Here is a 19,945-nt window from a genome sequence, read left to right as displayed (position 1 = left end):
CTGATCAGATCTATAATTTTGCTGAATACAAAATCTGTGAACACCATACATTTATTATGACCTCTGGTCTTAGTAAGCTCCCATAACAAAGATTCTCTCTCATATGTATTGATTCACTCAAGACAGATGTTCATTCAAAAATAAAATCAAGAGTGGTTTCAATGATCACTCTGACAGTGATCATTGAGGTGTAGGCTACAGTCAAGGAATGATCTGAGACCAAGGCATTTGGTTTGATGATCTAAAAAGAAAATGTATCATCCAGAGGTTGCATACATCACTTGGACTGTTGGCCATGAGCACGTGCGACAGTGTCAGTGTCGCTTACCACTTCCTCTCGTAAAACAACAAAGTGCATAAACAAACAGACTCTCAGAGGACAGTGAGCATGAAAACTCCCTACTCATTAATGCCAAATGTGTGAGAGCCAAATGTCGGAATGCACACTTTCCATATTAAAAGTAATAGGCCTGATATTTGTAATTACGTCTCACAGAGTCACGTCAGAATTAGATGTTCATCCATGTATATTTACATAACATTTTACATTTTACATTTTACATTTTAGTCATTTAGCAGACGCTCTTATCCAGAGCGACTTACAGTAGTGAATGCATCAAATGTCAAATGTAGAAATTGTTGCAAACTTCAAATTTTAAAGTGTTTAATTTTAAGTTTAGGTATTAACTCTGAAATCTTAAGGTTAGACATTAACTTCACATTTTTAAGGTTAGGGTTAAGTTTGGACATTAACCCTGAATGATTAAGGTAAGGGTTAAGGTTTGGGATAGGCTTAAAACTAACATCACAAAAATAACTTTATCTCTGGATTCAAACTTTGAATCAGAGGCTAATGCTTACACCCATCCACCATCCACATTTAGATTTGTTTGTACTGTATGTGAACTACTGTCATTGCCATTAGGACTCATTTGATAATAAATATGAAACATTTAACATGACATTAAATGTGGACAGTAGATTAAAAAAACATAGTAGCCATCCCGATGTCCACTATAGAGGACATTTATTGACAAGCTCTTATTTAGCTCTTATTTAATGTGAAGAAATATTACACCGCTCTGAAAACTTCCCAAACTATTCCTGAGATATTTACCTATTAGAAACCATTTGAATATCAAACTCACAAAAATGAAAAATGTACATTTCACAATTACACACACTTACCATCAAATGTGCTAATTGTGATGGTAATTGTGATGGGAACCATTTTGAAGAACCAGAAAGAAAAAATGATCCAGGTCCCACTCCCACATATCTGATATCATTGAAAAGCCCAGAATGTTCTCTCAACAGTACAATAGGACCTAACACAGTGGCCTTAGAGATACAGAGATACAGACCAAAAACCAATGTTCTTTAAAGAGGACCTTCCCTGTAGCTCAGTTGGTAGAGCATGGTGTTTGCAACGCCAGGGTTGTGGGTTCGATTCCCACGGGGGGCCAGCCCAGAAAAAAAATGTAAGTCGCTCTGGATAAGAGCGTCTGCTAAATGACTAAAATGTAAAAATGTAAAATGTAGGACAAAAATTAACTGCTCGGTCGCAGGAGGCTTTTAGAATTATATTTGTGGCCTGGAAATTTCAATTTCAATAGGGCTATCTGTTAAGTAAGACTTTCCGTTGTTTCAAATTATTGCACGTCTATAGCCTATACTTATGAATAACAGGACATTTCACAGATATATTGTTTCTGAGTGTGCACACGCTCCTAGCCTACGCCTCGACTCATGTTACTGACAATGTGAACTTTAATGAACTAACATGTTGAACTTTTCATCCACTATCACATTTTTCCCATGGTTAGGTGTAATGTTCAAGCTAACACTGTCTGGGCGGGTGTTGCTTATCCAGGTGTGAAGAATACACACCTTCAGTGGTGGGTGACTCAGCACTGCATGAGCTAAATCATGACTTCACACACCCATTCAACTTCTGACCTGATGATGAATATATCAACGTGGGCATAACACATAACATATTCTTGAGAAAAGATGAATACATATGATATGATAATTCAACCCCCTCTCTCTCTCGCTCTGGCTCTCTCTCTCTCAATTAAATTCAAAGGGGCTTTATTGGCATGGGAAAGATGCTTACATTGCCAAAGCAAGTGGAGTAGATAATAAACAAAAGTGAAATGAACAATCAGAAATGAACAGTAAACATTACACTCCAAAAATGTTTTTAAAGAATATAAACATTTCAAATGTTATATTACTGGCTATGTATAACAATGTAACAATGTGCAATAGTTAAAGTAAGAAAGGGAAAATAAATAGACAGATATACAGTACCAGTCAAAAGTTTGGACATATCTACATATTCCAGGGTTTTTCTTTATTTTACTATTTTCTACATTGTAGAATAATAGTGAAGGCATCAAAACTATGAAATAACACATATAGAATCATGTAGTAACCAAAAAAGTGTTAAACAAATAAAAATATATTTAATATTTGACATTCTTCAAAGCAGCCACCCTTTGCCTTGATGCGGGCTCCTGAGTGGCGCAGCGGTCTAAGGCACTGCATCTCAGTGCAAGAGGTGTCACTATAGCCCCTGGTTCTAATCCAGGCTGTATCAAATCCGGCCGTGATTGGGAGTCTCATAGGGCGGCACACAATTGGCCCAGCGTCGTTCGGGTTTGGCCGGGGTAGGCCGTCATTGTAAATAAGAATGACTAGCCATTTTTAAAAAGACAGCTTTGCACACTCTTGGCATTCTCTCAACCAGCTTCAGAAGGTGGAATGCATTTCAATTAGCAGGTGTTCCTTCTTAAAAGTTTTCTAGGTTTTTCTTGGACCAGTTGCCAGGACCCCAAATACAAATTCCATATAGACACCATTGCCCTAGAGCACACAAAAAACAATATATGCATCATCCTAAACATCAGCGCCACAGGTAACTTCCACAAAGCTGTGAAGGATCTGAGAGACAAGGCAAGAAAGGCAAAGCAGATCCTGTTCTGATGAAACCAAGATTGAACTCTTTGGCCTGAATGCCAAGCGTCACGTCTGGAGGAAACCTGGCACCATCCCTACGATGAAGCATTGTGGTGGCAGCATCATGCTGTCGGGATGTTTTTCAGCAGCAGGGAAAGGGAGACCAGTCAGGATCGAGGTTAAAATGAACGGAGAAAAGTACAGAGAGATCCTTCATGAAAACCTGCTCCAGAGGGCTCAGGACCTCAGACTGCGGTGAAGGTTCACCTTCCAACAGGACAACAACCCTAAGCACACAGCCAAGACAACGCAGGAGTAGCTTCGGGAAAAGTCTCTGAATGTCCTTGAGTGGCCCAGCCAGAGCCCGGACTTAAACCTGATCAAACATCTCTGGAGAGTCCTGAAAATAGCTGTGCATCAACGCTCCACATCCAACCTGACAGAGCTTGAGAGGATCTGCAGAGAAGAATGGGAGAAACTCCCCAAATACAGGTGTGCCAAGGTGTGCCAGCTGTAATCGCTGCCAAATGTACTTCAACAAAGTAATGAGTAAAGGTTCTGAATACTTACGTAAACATGACATTTAAGTTTTTTATTTTGAATACATTTTCAAACATAAAAAAAAAAAAACGTTTTTGCTTAGTCATTATGGGGTACTGTGTGTAGATTGATTTAATCAATTTCAGAATAAGGCTGTAACGTAACAAAATGTGGAAAAAGTAAAGGGGTCTGAATACTTTCCAAATGCACTGTATGAAGCAAGTGATAGAACCCTTCTTGAGCAATGAAAAAGCTGTCCCACTGCCAATTCTGCAATGCATAGCCTCCTATTGGCTCACCGTTGGTGAAAAACTACCCAAAGTCAATAACGTTAGGTATAATTCAAATGAAAACACACACTGGCTAACTAACATTTGCTAGCTTGTTGACGTTGCTAATTTTCATCAATTTACAGGCAGGAATCCAATTCATGATATCAAGACTTGATCTGTACCCATTTAGAGAATGTACATGAGCTCTGTGCCTAGGCTGCCACTAGGTGAATGTGATTTCGTTCTGGGAGCCTGGGGTAAATTCTCAATCCCTCTCCTCAGTGGCAGAGCCAGAAGGGTTTCCTAATCTGGGACCTTGTTACATTTTAGGCTATGACTAGGACCCAGAGTGTTTCCTGGTCAGGTCACGTAGTGAGGAAACACTCCCAGCCCTAAAGGAACCTGGTGGAGGACCAGTGGGAGGAAGAGTACATCTTTTTGTCCCAATTAACATTAAACAAAACTAACCCTAGTAAAGCTTTATAGGGTATTCATAATGACTAGTCTATAGAAATGCTTTACATAACACTTATAACCAAAATTACACTATATAAAGGGTTACTTGAAAGGTTACATCTGCTGCTTTACCAAGTATTGCCCAGCTTGATGTTTGCTTTGTAATGATTTCTGAATCATTCATATAGGCCTTATAAGGGGTTTAAGCCTTAAAAATTGTGCTTAGTTTCTAATGTCGCCAAGCCCAGTATACAGTGCTGTCATGTCTGTAGCTACCAGTTGCTGGTCGTGGCTGTATCGATCAAGCATCCCAGAGTATGATTGCTGATCTAGAATCAGCTCCAGCATGTCCATATAATGTTATTAATTATGATCTAAAAGGTAAAACTGATCCTGAATCAGAATTCCTCTATGACGCTTGATACGTTAGCTGATTGTCCCTCAGCTAACCCAGCATAGCCTTGTTGTGATAGATCAGCATCTGCTGGTGCCATCCAGTGTGTGTGTGTGTGTGTGTGTGTGCGTGCGTGCGTGCAATTGTTAACATGCAATACACATGAATACTTTCACAAACACACAAAAAGCAAAAAAACAACCACATTTTCAAACACATTGTTGGTCCCTCACAAAACCCAGAATGCTATGGGATTCAATTTTGTGCATTTTTTGATCTGCCTCGGTTAGCCAATTCTGATTCCCTCTCTTAGTGGGAGCTTCACATTGATACTCTCTGCAGGGATATAGGTTTTTTAGAAAGTCAAAACTTTCAATCAATGGGAGGCGGACAGCTTCGTAGCGAACACACCATGCTGTTATCAAATAGTTGAATCATGGGGAGGTGAGTAGTGGTTCCATCTGAAGACCACTGTTTATTCCTCACTGTTTATTCCTCACCGTTGGTGGCCAGGGACTAGTTGTTGGGCGTTATTGTGCTCTTCTTGTTTACATTCTTCACACACACACACACACGCACGCACGCACGCACGCACACACACACAGGCTTTTGTTCCAGAGTCAACACAATGTGTTGTCAACAACCAGATTATCTACTGTAGTACCAAGCAGCTTCTTGAACTCTTTAATTAACTCTCTCTCTCTCTATCATCCCACTCCCTCTACATCTCTCCATCTCCCTCTATCATCATCTCTCTCTATCATTCCACTCCCTCTATCATCCTTCTGCCTCTATTATCCCTCTCTCCCTCAATCATCCCTCTGTCCCTCTATCATCCATCTTCTATATTCCCTCTCTCCATCTATCATCCCACTCTCTTTATCATCTCCCTCTCTCTCTCCCTCCTTCCTTCTGCCTCTATTATCCCTCTCTCCCTCAATCATCCCTCTATCATCCATCTCCTTCTATATTCCCTCTCTCCATCTATCATCCCACTCCCTCTATCATCCTACTCTCTCTTCATCTCCCTCTCTCCCTCCTTCCTTCTGTCATCTTTCTCTTTTCTCCTGAATGGGTACTCTTTATGTGATTCCTTCTCCATGGCAACTGTCTCCGTCTGCTAACATGGTCTTAGTCCCAAATGTAGGGAACTACTGTTGACCAAAAGTACATTGTAAAAAGTAATTTGTTCTCATAACAATGTTTGTTGTTGTTGTGGAAACCCGTTGCCTGGAACCATTCGAGTGTATATCAGTGTTCAATACTTAACGGTGCACTATGCAGAAATCGAGCCATTTCCTGGTTGCTAAAATTCAAATAGTTTGTCTAATTTTAGTTTGTGACAAACCAAGCAATATGTAGTGTAGAGACTCATTGTACCATCTAAACCGCTGTGAATGTCACAAATATCTTCGTCTTCTGACGATAATGCGAAATCGTCATCGGAAAAGGTAGACCAATACGCAGCAGGTGTGCAGTTGTTCATTTTGAACATTTAATTAAATCAACACGAATACAAAACAACAAACAAGAAAACGAACGATAAACTGACAGTCCTGTTAGGCTTACTTACGCTAAACACGGAACAATCACCCACACCTAACAAACACAAACACACCCTAATATATGGGACTCTCAATCAAAGGCAGATAGACAACACCTGCCTTCAACTGAGAGTCCCAACCCCAATTAACCAAACATAGAACACACTCACCAGACTACACATAGAAATACATAAACATAGACCATCAACCAAAAACCCGGAAATACTAAATCAAACACCCTTTAAACAAACACACCACCCTGAACCACATAAAACAAATACCCTCTGCCACGTCCTGACCAAACTACAATACTAATTAACCCTTATACTGGCCAGGACGTGACAGTACCCCCCCCTTAAAGGTGCTAACCCCAGAAGCACCTTTAAAACAAAAAACAAAACAAAAACAACAACCCCAAACAACAAAACAAAAATTCCCCTCTACTAAAGGGAGGGAAGGGAGGGTGGCTGCCGTCAACGACGGCACTGTGCTACACCCCCCCTCCCCAACCCACCTATATCAGGAGGTGGCTCCGGTTCTGGCCTTTCCCGGCAGTCGGGCCACTCTGGCAGTTCGGGGCAGTCTGGCCAGTCTGGCAGCTCGGGGCAGTCTGGCAACTCGGGGCAGTCTGGCAACTCGGGGCAGTCTGGGCAGTCTGGCAACTCGGGACAGTCTGGGCAGTCTGGCAACTCGGGACAGTCTGGGCAGTCTGGCAACTCGGGACAGTCTGAGCAGTCTGGCAACTCGGGACAGTCTGGGCAGTCTGGCCACTCCGGCAGTTCAGCGCAGTCTGGCCACTCCGGCAGTTCAGCGCAGTCTGGCCACTCCGGCAGTTCAGCGCAGTCTGGCCACTCCGGCAGTTCAGCGCAGTCTGGGCAGCTCCGATGACTGTTGACTGGCGGGCAGCTCCGACGACTGATGACTGGCGGGCAGCTCCGACGACTGATGACTGGCGGGCAGCTCCGACGACTGTTGACTGGCGGGCAGCTCCGACGACTGTTGACTGGCGGGCAGCTCCGACGACTGTTGACTGGCGGGCAGCTCCGTCGACTGTTGACTGGCGGGCAGCTCCGTCGACTGTTGACTGGCGGGCAGCTCCGACGACTGTTGACTGGCGAGGCTGGGTTTACGCACTTGAAGGCTAGTGCGGGGAGCGGGAACAGGACGAGTCGGACTGGGTTGACGCACTTCCGGGTCCGCACGAGAGACAGGAGCTGGAAACCCAGGGCTTTGGAGGCGCACAGCCGGTCTAGATCTTACCTCCTGCACAACCCGCCTTGGCTGGATGGAACTAGTAGCCCTGTACGAGCGGGGTGCTCGTACAGGGCAGACTGGGCTGTGCAGGGGCCTGATGGTAGCCGTGCGTAGAGCGGGAGTTGGGTAGCCTGGTCCTCGGAGGCATACCGGCGACCAGATGCGCTGCGCAGGCATCCTCCTACCAGGCTGGATGCCCGCTCTAGCACGGCACCTGCGAGGGGCTGGAATAACTCGCACCGGACTGTGCGTGCGTATGAGTGAGATAGTGCGCTTCTCAGCGAAACATAGCGCTCTCCACCCCATACGCTCCTCCATATAACCACGGGTAGCTGGCTTCCGGCTCTTCCTCCGCCTAGCCAAACTACCCGTGTGCCCCCCCAAAAAAATGTATTGGGGGTGCCTCTCGTGCTTCTCCCTCAGCGCGTCCATGGCCTCGTACCTCCGCCTCTCTGCCTTGGCTGCCTCAATTTCCCACTGCGGGCGCTGATAATCCCCAGCCTGATGCCAAGGTCCGGCCCCGTCCAGAATTTCCTCCCAGGTCCACTTCTCCCGCCAGTCCAACTCGAATTCCTTCTGCTCCTTCCTCTGCTGCTTGGTCCTTGAGTGGTGGGTGATTCTGTCACAAATATCTTCGTCTTCTGACGATAATGCGAAATCGTCATCGGAAAAGGTAGACCAATACGCAGCAGGTGTGCAGTTGTTCATTTTGAACATTTAATTAAATCAACACGAATACAAAACAACAAACAAGAAAACGAACGATAAACTGACAGTCCTGTTAGGCTTACTTACGCTAAACACGGAACAATCACCCACACCTAACAAACACACCCTAATATATGGGACTCTCAATCAAAGGCAGATAGACAACACCTGCCTTCAACTGAGAGTCCCAACCCCAATTAACCAAACATAGAACACACTCACCAGACTACACATAGAAATACATAAACATAGACCATCAACCAAAAACCCGGAAATACTAAATCAAACACCCTTTAAACAAACACACCACCCTGAACCACATAAAACAAATACCCTCTGCCACGTCCTGACCAAACTACAATACTAATTAACACTTATACTGGCCAGGACGTGACAGTGAAATACATTTTCAATAACCAAAAATATTGTATTTTCAGCTGTTTGAAGCTGGTGTACAAAACCGAAAGTAAAAGATGCAAAAACAAAACTTCAGCACCGGAAGCATAGAAATAGCACACAAAGAACATATCTACTGCTTCTTAGACTTGCTTTCAATGAGAATGACAGATCTATAACTCATAATTGTATGTGAATTTGGTCGGGTCATCCAAAAAGTTAGATGTTGCAGCTTAAAGTAATAAAGTGACATCAGCACCCATATGGTGAGCTTTTAAACTGTAAATACTTAACTGTTTTGTGTTTTATGATCTTTTTGAACACTATATTACATTATGTATTCTGAACTATAACTATTGAAGTTACTTGAACATGACTATTTGTTGTAGTGAACATGTTGTTGGGTCCCTTCTACATACATTATTAATCTTCATTACACAATTTTGTCAAGTGTCAGTAGTTCAGATTATTAATATCAGTGGTCGTGTCTTAAGGTTCAACATTGTTTTATGTATTTGACGATTTGTCATTTTAACCCACCTTAAGCAGACATTGTTGAGCACGGTGCTCACTCCTCTATAACTGGAGGTAGAACTGTAAACATAACAGAATTATGCATTAGCCTCTGTCATTATGAGTGGTGCACAACCTGACCTTGTTGATGGTGGGAAAGGCTTGTCTCATTATTGAACATCAATTTTCCTGACTGTTTTGATATCCATTCATCATGATCAATTACACTTCATAGCACAACAAACTGCTTAATACTCTTTTAGAAACATACTATTCTTTGTTCAAACATGCATACAACATTGTGTAAAAGTATCATAAAATCTAAACGTTATAAATTACCCACAATCCTCTAAAAACAGTATTCACAACTTGCAAAAAAAATAGTTTTTTACTCAAATATCAATGTGTCTGACTACTACTTTATTATGTTAAGTAAAGACGTAAACACTATAGAATCAAAGTAAAAACAACTGATTTAATACGTTTTAGATATCATTTCAAATATTAAGCAATCATAACTTGTAAAAACTCAGTAACTTTAGATTAGCAGAACACAGATAAATAAAGTTATATATTATTCAATATCCGAACATTTGTTAACAGTACTCAAAAACATTAAGGGGATAAGAACATCTCATTGAGTGCCACTTACATGATTTGAGATCTACATGCAGTTGAAGATGTTTGAGAAATCACTACTCAATTGCTTCAATGAGTTAGGCAATTACTTTTTACAGTGCACTATATAGTACAGCAACTATCATCCATATTCATACACGTCAGTAAGATTTTCTCTGTATTTGGTCATGTTGTCCATTGTTATCACACATGCCTGCTAAGTGGTTCACTGTGCAAATTGCTCCGTCTTCCTGTGAGTGGACGCACGCACGCACGCACACGCGCGCGCACACACACACACACACACACACACACACACACACACACACACACACACACACACACACTAATGAATTGCTCTATGTGGTGAAGTCTGATGAAGTACAAAGGAGCAATTCATTAGGATGTGTGTGTGTGTGTGCGTGTGTGTGCGTGTGTGTGTGTACGTGCGTGCGTGTGTCTGCTCATGTGATCCCATACAGCTGTCTAATGTAGACTTCTCTGCCTGGGTATGCAAAGATAAGTCTATTTAAATTGCATCTTGGAACTGCAGGATCAAGGTATTCTTATGGACATCGCTGTTTCTATGATTTACAGCCACAAAAACCTGTCCTTTACTTCAGATAAAGCTATACTAATAGAAAGCTATTACCTAGAGATTTACTTGGTGTTTTCAGACAATTTGGAGCTCTTGCTGGGTGCTTTGATGCAGCCTAATTGTATCATGCTCTGGCAACCGATTGGCAAAGGCCCAGAAACCATGGAAACATCACTGTATATATTTGGAGAGGCATTTTACCTAGGGGTTGACTAGCTACTAAAACACAAATAAAACTCAACATAAGATAACTCAACATAGTAGGACAGGCTCACCATTGGCTCATATACAGTACGGCCACACAGAGATTTTTGTGCCTGAAATTTACGGATTGAACCATCGGTTTTTCAATGGGAGTCATTTGTTGCCGAGCGATGGACAATGATCTTCATTGTTCATCAGACAAATGCACATTGTCTGAAAAAAGGTTAAGATGAGCTGAACTTCTGTCGGACAAAAAAAAATGAAATGAAGTGCATTTCATATGTTTTCATACGTCCATCCATTCATCCATTCAACCATCAGCATGCCTGTGTATGTGTGAGTATATGTGTGTGTGTGTGTGTGTGTGTGTGTGTGTGTGTGTGTGTGTGTGTGTGTGTGTGTGTGTGTGTAATGATCCAACAGCTTGGCTGGCTGTTTGTTTTCACCCTCTCAGTATTCAGAGATGCTGGTGGGAGAGCAGAACTCCATCTGTTTCCTTCAAACACACAGATAAACAGAGAAAGGAGAAAAACCTCCTGCCAAGCACTCTCACACTTCAAATGCAGAAACCAAGGGAAAATATGCAAATGTAGGCTACAACACACTTATTCCATTGTATTTTATGATACATTTCATATTGATGTTGTCATTCACCGTGAGCTTGAGGCAATCCCTCCCCCTGCAAAGCATTCTCACTCTCAAATGTAAAAATGCTCCAATGAAGGTATATTTTCCCTTTACATTATTTTATGTTTCGAAAGAGTACATTGAAGCTACCGGTCTACCGCTGGTTAACCACGTAAAGCCCACGCTAAAGAGAGATGGACAGTTTTTCTATTCCTGCCACCCTGTGAACACATGTACAGTAAGTCAGTACAAAGAGAAAGGCGTTGAACTAACCTAATTTCCATCCTAAGAACAAGGCTACACGACTAATGGGGCACACTACATTAATCAATTAGGCTGCAATGTTTTGCCGTTATTTTCTTCTCTTACCTCTAATGTATTCAGCGTCATCTCTCCCTTATCTCTCCACCCTGCCCCTCTCCATTATCTCTCCAAAATCTCATCACCTTGCCCCTCTGCATTATCTCCCCATTATCTCTCAACACTGCCCCTCTCCATTAGCTCGCCATTATCTCTCCACCTGGCCCTCTTCATTATATCTCCATTATCTCTCCACAGCTTCCCTCTGCATAATCTCTCCATTATTTTCCATTATCTCTCTGCGTCACTCTCTCCATAATCTCGCCAACCCACCCCTCTGCATAATCTCGCCATTATCTCTCCACCCCATCCATCTCCATTATCTCTCCACCCCATCCATTTCCATTATCTCTCCACACCACACCTCCTCATTATCTCTCCACCCCACACCTCCTCATTATCTCTTCACCCCGTCCCTTCACCTAGTCCCTCCAGTAGCAAAAAATGGCGCCGATAGAGAGGGCAGCCGAACTTCTAGCCCATAGGCAACTTTGAAGTATTTGAGGACAGCCGATACCACGACTGTCCTCAAATAACTTCACTGAACTTAATGTTAAGTGGGAACCACATATCCGGAGGCTGCATTTATTGTAGCTGGGGATTTTAACAAAGCAAATTTGAGGAAAACTCTACTGAAGTTCTACCAACACATTGACTGCAGTACATGCGCTGCTAAAAACGACCACTGCTACTCCAACTTCCGGGATGCCTACAAGGCCCTCCCCTGCCCTCCCTTCTGTAAATCTGATCATTACATTTACATTTACGTCATTCCCTCCCCCTGCAAAGCATTCTCACTCTCAAATGTAAAAATGCTCCAATGAAGGTATATTTTCCCTTTACATTATTTTATGTTTCGGAAGAGTACATTGAAGCTACCGGTCTACCGCTGGTTAACCACGTAAAGCCCACGCTAAAGAGAGATGGACAGTTTTTCTATTCCTGCCACCCTGTGAACACATGTACAGTAAGTCAGTACAAAGAGAATGGCCACCCCTCATAGCCTGGTTCCTCTCTAGGTTTCTTCCTAGGTTTTGGCCTTTCTAGGGAGTTTTTCCTTGCCACCGTGCTTCTACACCTGCATTGCTAACAGCGCCTCTTCAACCTCAGAAGGCTGAATAAATTTGTCTTGGCACCTAAGACACTCACAAACTTTTACAGATGCACAATTGAGAGCATCCTGTCCTGCTGTATCACCGCCTGGTACGGCAACAGCACTACCCACAACCGCAGGGCTCTCCAGAGGGTGGTGCAGTCTGCCCAGCGCATCACCAGGGGCAAACTACCTGCCCTCCAGGACACCTACAGCACCCGATGTCACAGGAAGGCCAAAGAGACCATCAAGGACAACAACCACCCGAGCCACTGCCTGTTCACCCCTCTATAGGTCAGTACAGGTGCATCAAAGCTGGGACCGAGAGACTGAAAATCAAATTAAATCAAATTTATTTATATAGCCCTTCTTACATCAGCTGATATCACAAAGTGCTGTACAGAAACCCAGCCTAAAACCCCAAACAGCAAGCAATGCAGGTGTAGAAGCACGGTGGCAAGGAAAAACTCCCTAGAAAGGCCAAAACCTAGGAAGAAACCTAGAGAGGAACCAGGCTATGAGGGGTGGCCAGTCCTCTTCTGGCTGTGCCGGGTGGAGATTATAACAGCACATCGCCTAGATGTTCAAATGTTCATAAATGACCAGCATTGTCAAATAATAATAATCATAGTAGTTGTCGAGGGTGCAACAAGTCAGTAACACAAGAGTAAGTGTCAGTTGGCTTTTTCATAGCCGATCTTTGAGAGTATCTCTACCGATCCTGCTGTCTAGAGAGTTGAAAACAGCAGGTCTGGGACAGGTAGCACGTCCGGTGAATAGGTCAGGGTTCCAGCAGGTCTGGGACAACAGGTCTGGGACAGGTAGCACGTCCGGTGAACAGGTCAGGGTTCCATAGCTGCAGGCAGAACAGTTGGAACTGGAGCAGCAGCACGGCCAGGTGATCTGGGGACAGCAAGGGGTCATCAAGCTAGGTAGTCCTGAGGCATAAACTCTGTAAACTCTCCTTCCAGACTCACATCAATCATCTCCAATCCAAAGTGAAATCTAGAATTGGCTTCCTATTTCGCAACAAAGCATCCTTTACTCATGCTGCCAAACATACCCTCGTAAAACTGACCATCCTACCAATCCTCGACTTCGGCGACGTCATTTACAAAATAGCCTCCAATACCCTACTCAACAAGCTGGATGCAGTCTATCACAGTGCCATCCGTTTTGTCACCAAAGCCCCATATACTACCCACCACTGCGACCTGTACGCTCTCGTTGGCTGGCCTTCGCTTCATAATCGTCGCCAAACACATTGGCTCCAGGTCATCTACAAGACCCTGCTAGGTAAAGTCCCCCCTTATCTCCGCTCACTGGTCACCATAGCAGCACCCACCTGTAGCACGCGCTCCAGCAGGTATATCTCTCTGGTCACCCCTAAAGCCAACTCCTCCTTTGGTCGTCTCTCCTTCCAGTTCTCAGCTGCCAATGACTGGAACGAACTACAAAAATCTCTAAAACTGGAAACACTTATCTCCCTCACTAGCTTTAAGCACCAGCTGTCAGAGCAGCTCACAGATCTCTGCACCTGTACATAGCCCATCTTTAATTTAGCCCAAACTACTACCTCTTCCCCTACTGTATTTATTTATTTTATTTATTTTGCTCCTTTGCACCATATTATTTATATTTTAACTTTGAACTTTCTTCAAACTACAAATCTACCATTCCAGTGTTTTTCTTGCCATACTTTATTTACTTTGCCACCATGGCATTTTTTTGCCTTTACCTCCCTTATCTCACATCATTTGCTCACATTGTATATAGTCTTATTTTTTCTACTGCATCATTGATTGTATGTTGTTTTACTCCATGTTTAACTCTGTGTTTTTGTATGTTGTCGAACTGCTTTGCTTTATCTTGGCCAGGTCGCAATTGTAAATGAGAACTTGTTCTCAACTTGCCTACCTGGTTAAATAAAGGTGAAATAAATAAATAAATAAAAAATGGTCCTAGGGCTCAGGTCCTCCGAGAGAGAGAAAGAAAGAAAGAGAAAGAGAGAATTAGAGAGAGCATATTTAAATTCACACAAGACACCGGAAAAGACAAGAGAAATACTCCAGATGTGACAGACTGACCCTAGCCCCCCGACACATAAACTACTGCAGCATAAATACTGGAGGCTGAGACAGGAGGGGTCAGGAGACACTGTGGCCCCATCCGATGAAACCCCCGGACAGGGCCAAACAGGTAGGATATAACCCCACCCATTTTGCCAAAGCACAGCCTCCACACCACTGGGGGGATATCTCCAACCACCAACATACCATCCCGGGACAAGGCCGAGTATAGCCCACAAAAATCAGCTTCTATCTCAAGGCCATCAGACTGTTAAATAGCCATCACTAGCACATTAGAGACTGCTGCTTATATACATAGACTTGAAATAATAATGTGTATATATTTTGCATTACTCATCTCATACAGTATGTATATACTATATTCTATTCTACTGTGCCTTAGTCTATGCCACTCTGACATTGCTCGTCCATATATTTATATATTCTTAATTTCATTCCTTTACTTAGATTCGTGTGTATTGTGTGTATTGTTGCGAAAAAAAAATTATATTACTTGTTAGATATTACTGCACTGTCGGAGCTAGAAACACAAGCATTTTGCTACACCTGCAATAACATCTGCTAAACACATGTATGTGACCAATAAAATTGTATTTTATTTGGTCTCTCCACACCTGCCCCTCTCCATTGTCCTTTCATTGTCTCTCCAGCCCACCCATCTCCATTATATCTCCATTATCTCTCCACCACGCCCTGCTACATCATCTCTCCATTATTGCTCCACCTCACCCCTCTGTATTTTCCCTTCATTATCTCTCCAGTCCGCCCTCCATTATCTCTCCACCTGCCAATCTGCATATTCGTCCCATTATCTCTCCACCTGCCCCTCTCTATTAACCCTCCATGATCTCTTCACCGTGTCCCTCTGCATAATATCCCCATTATCTCTCTGTTATATCTCCACCCTGACTCTCTCCATTATCGGTCCATTATGACTATATTATCTCTCCACCCCTCCCTCTACATAATATCACATTATTATTCTATTATCGCTACACCCCACCCCTCTCAATTAGATCTCCATTATTTCTCCACCCACCCTTCCTCATTATATATCCAGTCATTCTCACAATTTCCATTCATTTCCTCTACAAAAATACAATTATTCATTCATTCAATCAATAATTTGATCTTTAATTTATTCTCTCACTCCTTTTCCTCCACTTGGCTCTCATTTTCTAATCTCTCCTCCCTCTTTCTTCACAACCCTCCCTACTGTCCCTTTCTTCTCTAGATTAGGCATATCTCCTTCTCGCCTTCCCTCCCCCTCTCTCTCTCTCTCTTTCTCTCCCTACCCCTCTCTCCCCTTCTCTCTCTCTATGTATATACTGATCCAAAAAAATAAAGGGAACACTTAAACAACACAATGTAACTCCAAGTCAATCACACTTCTGTGAAATCAAACTGTCCACTTAGGAAGCAACACTGATTGACAATAAATTTCACATGCTGTTGTGCAAATGGAATAGACAACAGGTGGAAATTATAGGCAATTAGCAAGACACCCCCAATAAAGGAGTGGTTCTGCAGGTGGTGACCACAGACCACTTCTCAGTTCCTATGCTTCCTGGCTGATGTTTTGGTCACTTTTGAATGCTGGCGGTGCTTTCACTCTAGTGGTAGCATGAGACGGAGTCTACAACCCACACAAGTGGCTCAGGTAGTGCAGCTCATCCAGGATGGCACATCAATGCAAGCTGTGGCAAGAAGGTTTGCTGTGTCTGTCAGCGTAGTGTCCAGAGCATGGAGGCGCTACCAGGAGACAGGCCAGTACATCAGGAGACGTGGAGGAGGCCGTAGGAGGGCAACAACCCAGCAGCAGGACCGCTACCTCCGCCTTTGTGCAAGGAGGAGCACTGCCAGAGCCCTGCAAAATGACCTCCAGCAGGCCACAAATGTGCATGTGTCTGCTCAAACGGTCAGAAACAGATTCCATGAGGGTGGTATGAGGGTCCGACGTCCACAGGTGGGGGTTGTGCTTACAGCCCAACACCGTGCAGGACGTTTGGCATTTGCCAGAGAACACCAAGATTGGCAAATTCGCCACTGGCGCCCTGTGCTCTTCACAGATAAAAGCAGGTTCACACTGAGCACATGTGACAGACGTGACAGAGTCTGGAGACGCCGTGGAGAACGTTCTGCTGCCTGCAACATCCTCCAGCATGACCGGTTTGGCGGTGGGTCCGTCATGGTGTGGGGGGGCATTTCTTTGGGGGGCCGCACAGCCCTCCATGTGCTCGCCAGAGGTAGCCTGACTGCCATTAGGTACCGAGATGAGATCCTCAGACCCCTTGTGAGACCATATGCTGGTGTGGTTGGCCCTGGGTTCCTCCTAATGCAAGACAATGCTAGACCTCATGTGGCTGGAGTGTGTCAGCAGTTCCTGCAAGAGGAAGGCATTGATGCTATGGACTGGCCCGCCCGTTCCCCAGACCTGAATCCAATTGAGCACATCTGGGACATCATGTCTCGCTCCATCCACCAACGCCACGTTGCACCACAGACTGTCCAGGAGTTGGCAGATGCTTTAGTCCAGGTCTGGGAGGAGATCCCTCAGGAGACCATCCGCCACCTCATCAGGAGCATGCCCAGGCGTTGTAGGGAGGTCATACAGGCACGTGCAGGCCACACACACTACTGAGCCTCATTTTGACTTGTTTTAAGGACATTACATCAAAGTTGGATCAGCCTGTAGTGTGGTTTTTCACTTTAATTTTGAGTGTGACTCCAAATCCAGACCTCCATGGGTTGATAAATTGGATTTCCATTGATTATTTTTGTGTGATTTTGTTGTCAGCACATTCAACTATGTAAAGAAAAAAGTATTTAATAAGATTATTTCATTCATTCAGATCTAGGATGTGTTATTTAAGTGTTCCCTTTATTTTTTTGAGCAGTGTATATATATCCCTTTTCCAGCTCTCTAATGAATAATGAATGGCTAGATGGTGTATTGTATCTCATGTCCTGTACACCTCCCTCCCTGTCTCCTCTTTCTCTTTCCATTTCTTCTCTCTCCCTGTCTCCTCACTCTCTCTCCCTGCCTCCTCACTCTCTCTCCCTGCCTCCTCACTCTCTCTCCCTGTCTCCTCTCTCTCTCTCTCCCTGTCTCCTCTCTCTCTCTCCCTGTCTCCTCTCTCTCTCTCTGTCTCCTCTCTCTCCTCTCTCTCTCTCCCTGTCTCCTCTCTCTCTCTCTGTCTCCTCTCTCTCCTCTCTCTCTCTCCCCCTGTCTCCTCTCTCTCTCTCCCCCTGTCTCCTCTCTCTCTCCCTGTCTCCTCTCTCTCTCCCTGTCTCCTCTCTCTCTCTCCCTGTCTCCTCTCTCTCTGCCACCCTCCATCCACCCTTTCTCCTTATCACCCATGTACAGGAAAAGGAGTAGTCTATCACTTTCTCCCTCTTTCTCCACCCTACCCTCTGTTTCCTCTCTCATGCTCTCCACCACCTGTCTGCCACCGTCCAGTCTCCTTTTGTCACGGGTGTTGTAGGGATTAGACCAAAACGCAGCGGGAACGTGTAAACTCAACTTCTTCTTTTATTTAAAGAAGGAAAACAAAAGAAACACGTATACAAAAACAACTAACGACACTAAACAGTCCCGTCAGGTGCACGAACAGGAAAAACAGGAAATAACTACCCACAATTGAAGGTCAACCCAATAAACACCACATAGAGATAGACATATTAGAACTAACATAGAAATAGACTAACATAGAACATAGCCCAACAATCCCCGAAACACTCTAAACAAACACCCCCCGCCACGCCCTGACCAAACTACATAACAAACAACCTATTTTACTGGTCAGGACGTGACACCTTTTCTCCTTATCAACTGCATAAAGGAAAAGGAGTCTTTTGCGCTCTCCCTCTTTCTCTCCCCTCCCCTCTGTCTCGTTTTCTCCCACTATCGGGTTGATTTGTTGTTCCATGTTTCCCCGGTCAAAGTCAGCAAAGTCATGGAGGAACACAGTATACAGTGGATGCATCCCAAAAAGGCACCTTATTCCCTGCGTAGTGCACTAATTTTAGACAGAGCCATATGGTCCCTGGTCAAAAGTAGTGCACTAAAATCAGGAACAGGGCGCCATTTGGGATGCAGACAGTGTGTGTCTAAGTGAAGATCAGTGAGGGAGACCAAGAGCAGTCATAATGATGTCAGCCGTCATCAATAGCACAACAACAGTGTTACGGTGTGTTAAGGGGAAAAGGCTTGTTGTGACCTCCAATTCCATTTGTCCTCAGTTCGTTCCACCTATACGCTCAGTACACTGTACTCAGTAAAAAGGGGACTGATCACCCACTGTAGTTGTTCGTGGCAGGTAAATCAAATCAAACTTTATTTGTCACATGCGCCGAATACAACAAGTGTAGACCTTACCGTGAACTGCTTACTTACAAGCCCTTAACCAACAGTGCAGTTCAAGAAGATTTAAGAAAATATTTACCAAATAAACTGAAGTAAAAAATAATAAAAAGTAACACAATAAAATAACAATAACAAGACTATATACAGGGAGTACCGGTACCGATTCAGTGTGCGGGGGTACAGGTTAGAGGTCATTTGTACATTTGTACATTTGTATGTAGGGGTGAAGTGACTATGCATGGATAATAAACAGCGAGTAGCAGCAGTGTATAAAACAGATGGAGGGGGGGGGGTGTCAATGTAAACAGTCCGGTGGCCAATTGATGCATTTTTCAGCAGTCTTACGGCATGGGGTAGAAGCTGTTAAGGAGCCTTTTGGTCCTAGACTTGGCGCTCCGGTACCGCTTGCCATGCGGTAGCAGAGAAAACTGTCTATGACTTGGGTGACTGGAGTCTCTGACAATTTTATGGGCTTTCCTCTGACACCGCCTATTATATAAGTCCTGGATTGCAAGAAGCTTGGCCCCAGTGATGTACTGGGCTGTACGCACTACCCTCTGTAGCGCGTTACGGTCAGATGCTGAGCAGTTGCCATACCAGGCGGTGATGCAACCGGTCAGGATCCTCTCGATGGTGCAGCTGTAGATGTCACTCCCTGATCAGTTTCACCTGTCTTTGTGATTGTCTCCACCCACCTCCAGGTGTCTCCTGTTTTCCCCATTAGTCCCCGGTGTATTTATCCCTGTGTTTCCTGTCTCTCTGTGCCAGTTCGTCTTCTTTTGCCAAGTCAACCAGTGTTTCTCTTAGCTCCTATTTTTCCAAGTCTGTTTTCTCCTAGCCGTCCTGGTTTTGACCCTTGCCTGTCCTGATGATGTATCCGCCTGTCTGACCACTCTGCCTGACCTGACCTCGAGCCTGCCTATTGCCTGGTACTGTTTGGTCTCTGAC

Source organism: Salmo trutta, chromosome 35 (assembly GCF_901001165.1).
Source record: "Salmo trutta chromosome 35, fSalTru1.1, whole genome shotgun sequence".
Classification (NCBI taxonomy): domain Eukaryota; kingdom Metazoa; phylum Chordata; class Actinopteri; order Salmoniformes; family Salmonidae; genus Salmo; species Salmo trutta.
The sequence above is the reverse complement of the archived record's forward strand: the minus strand, read 5'-3'. Positions refer to the sequence as shown.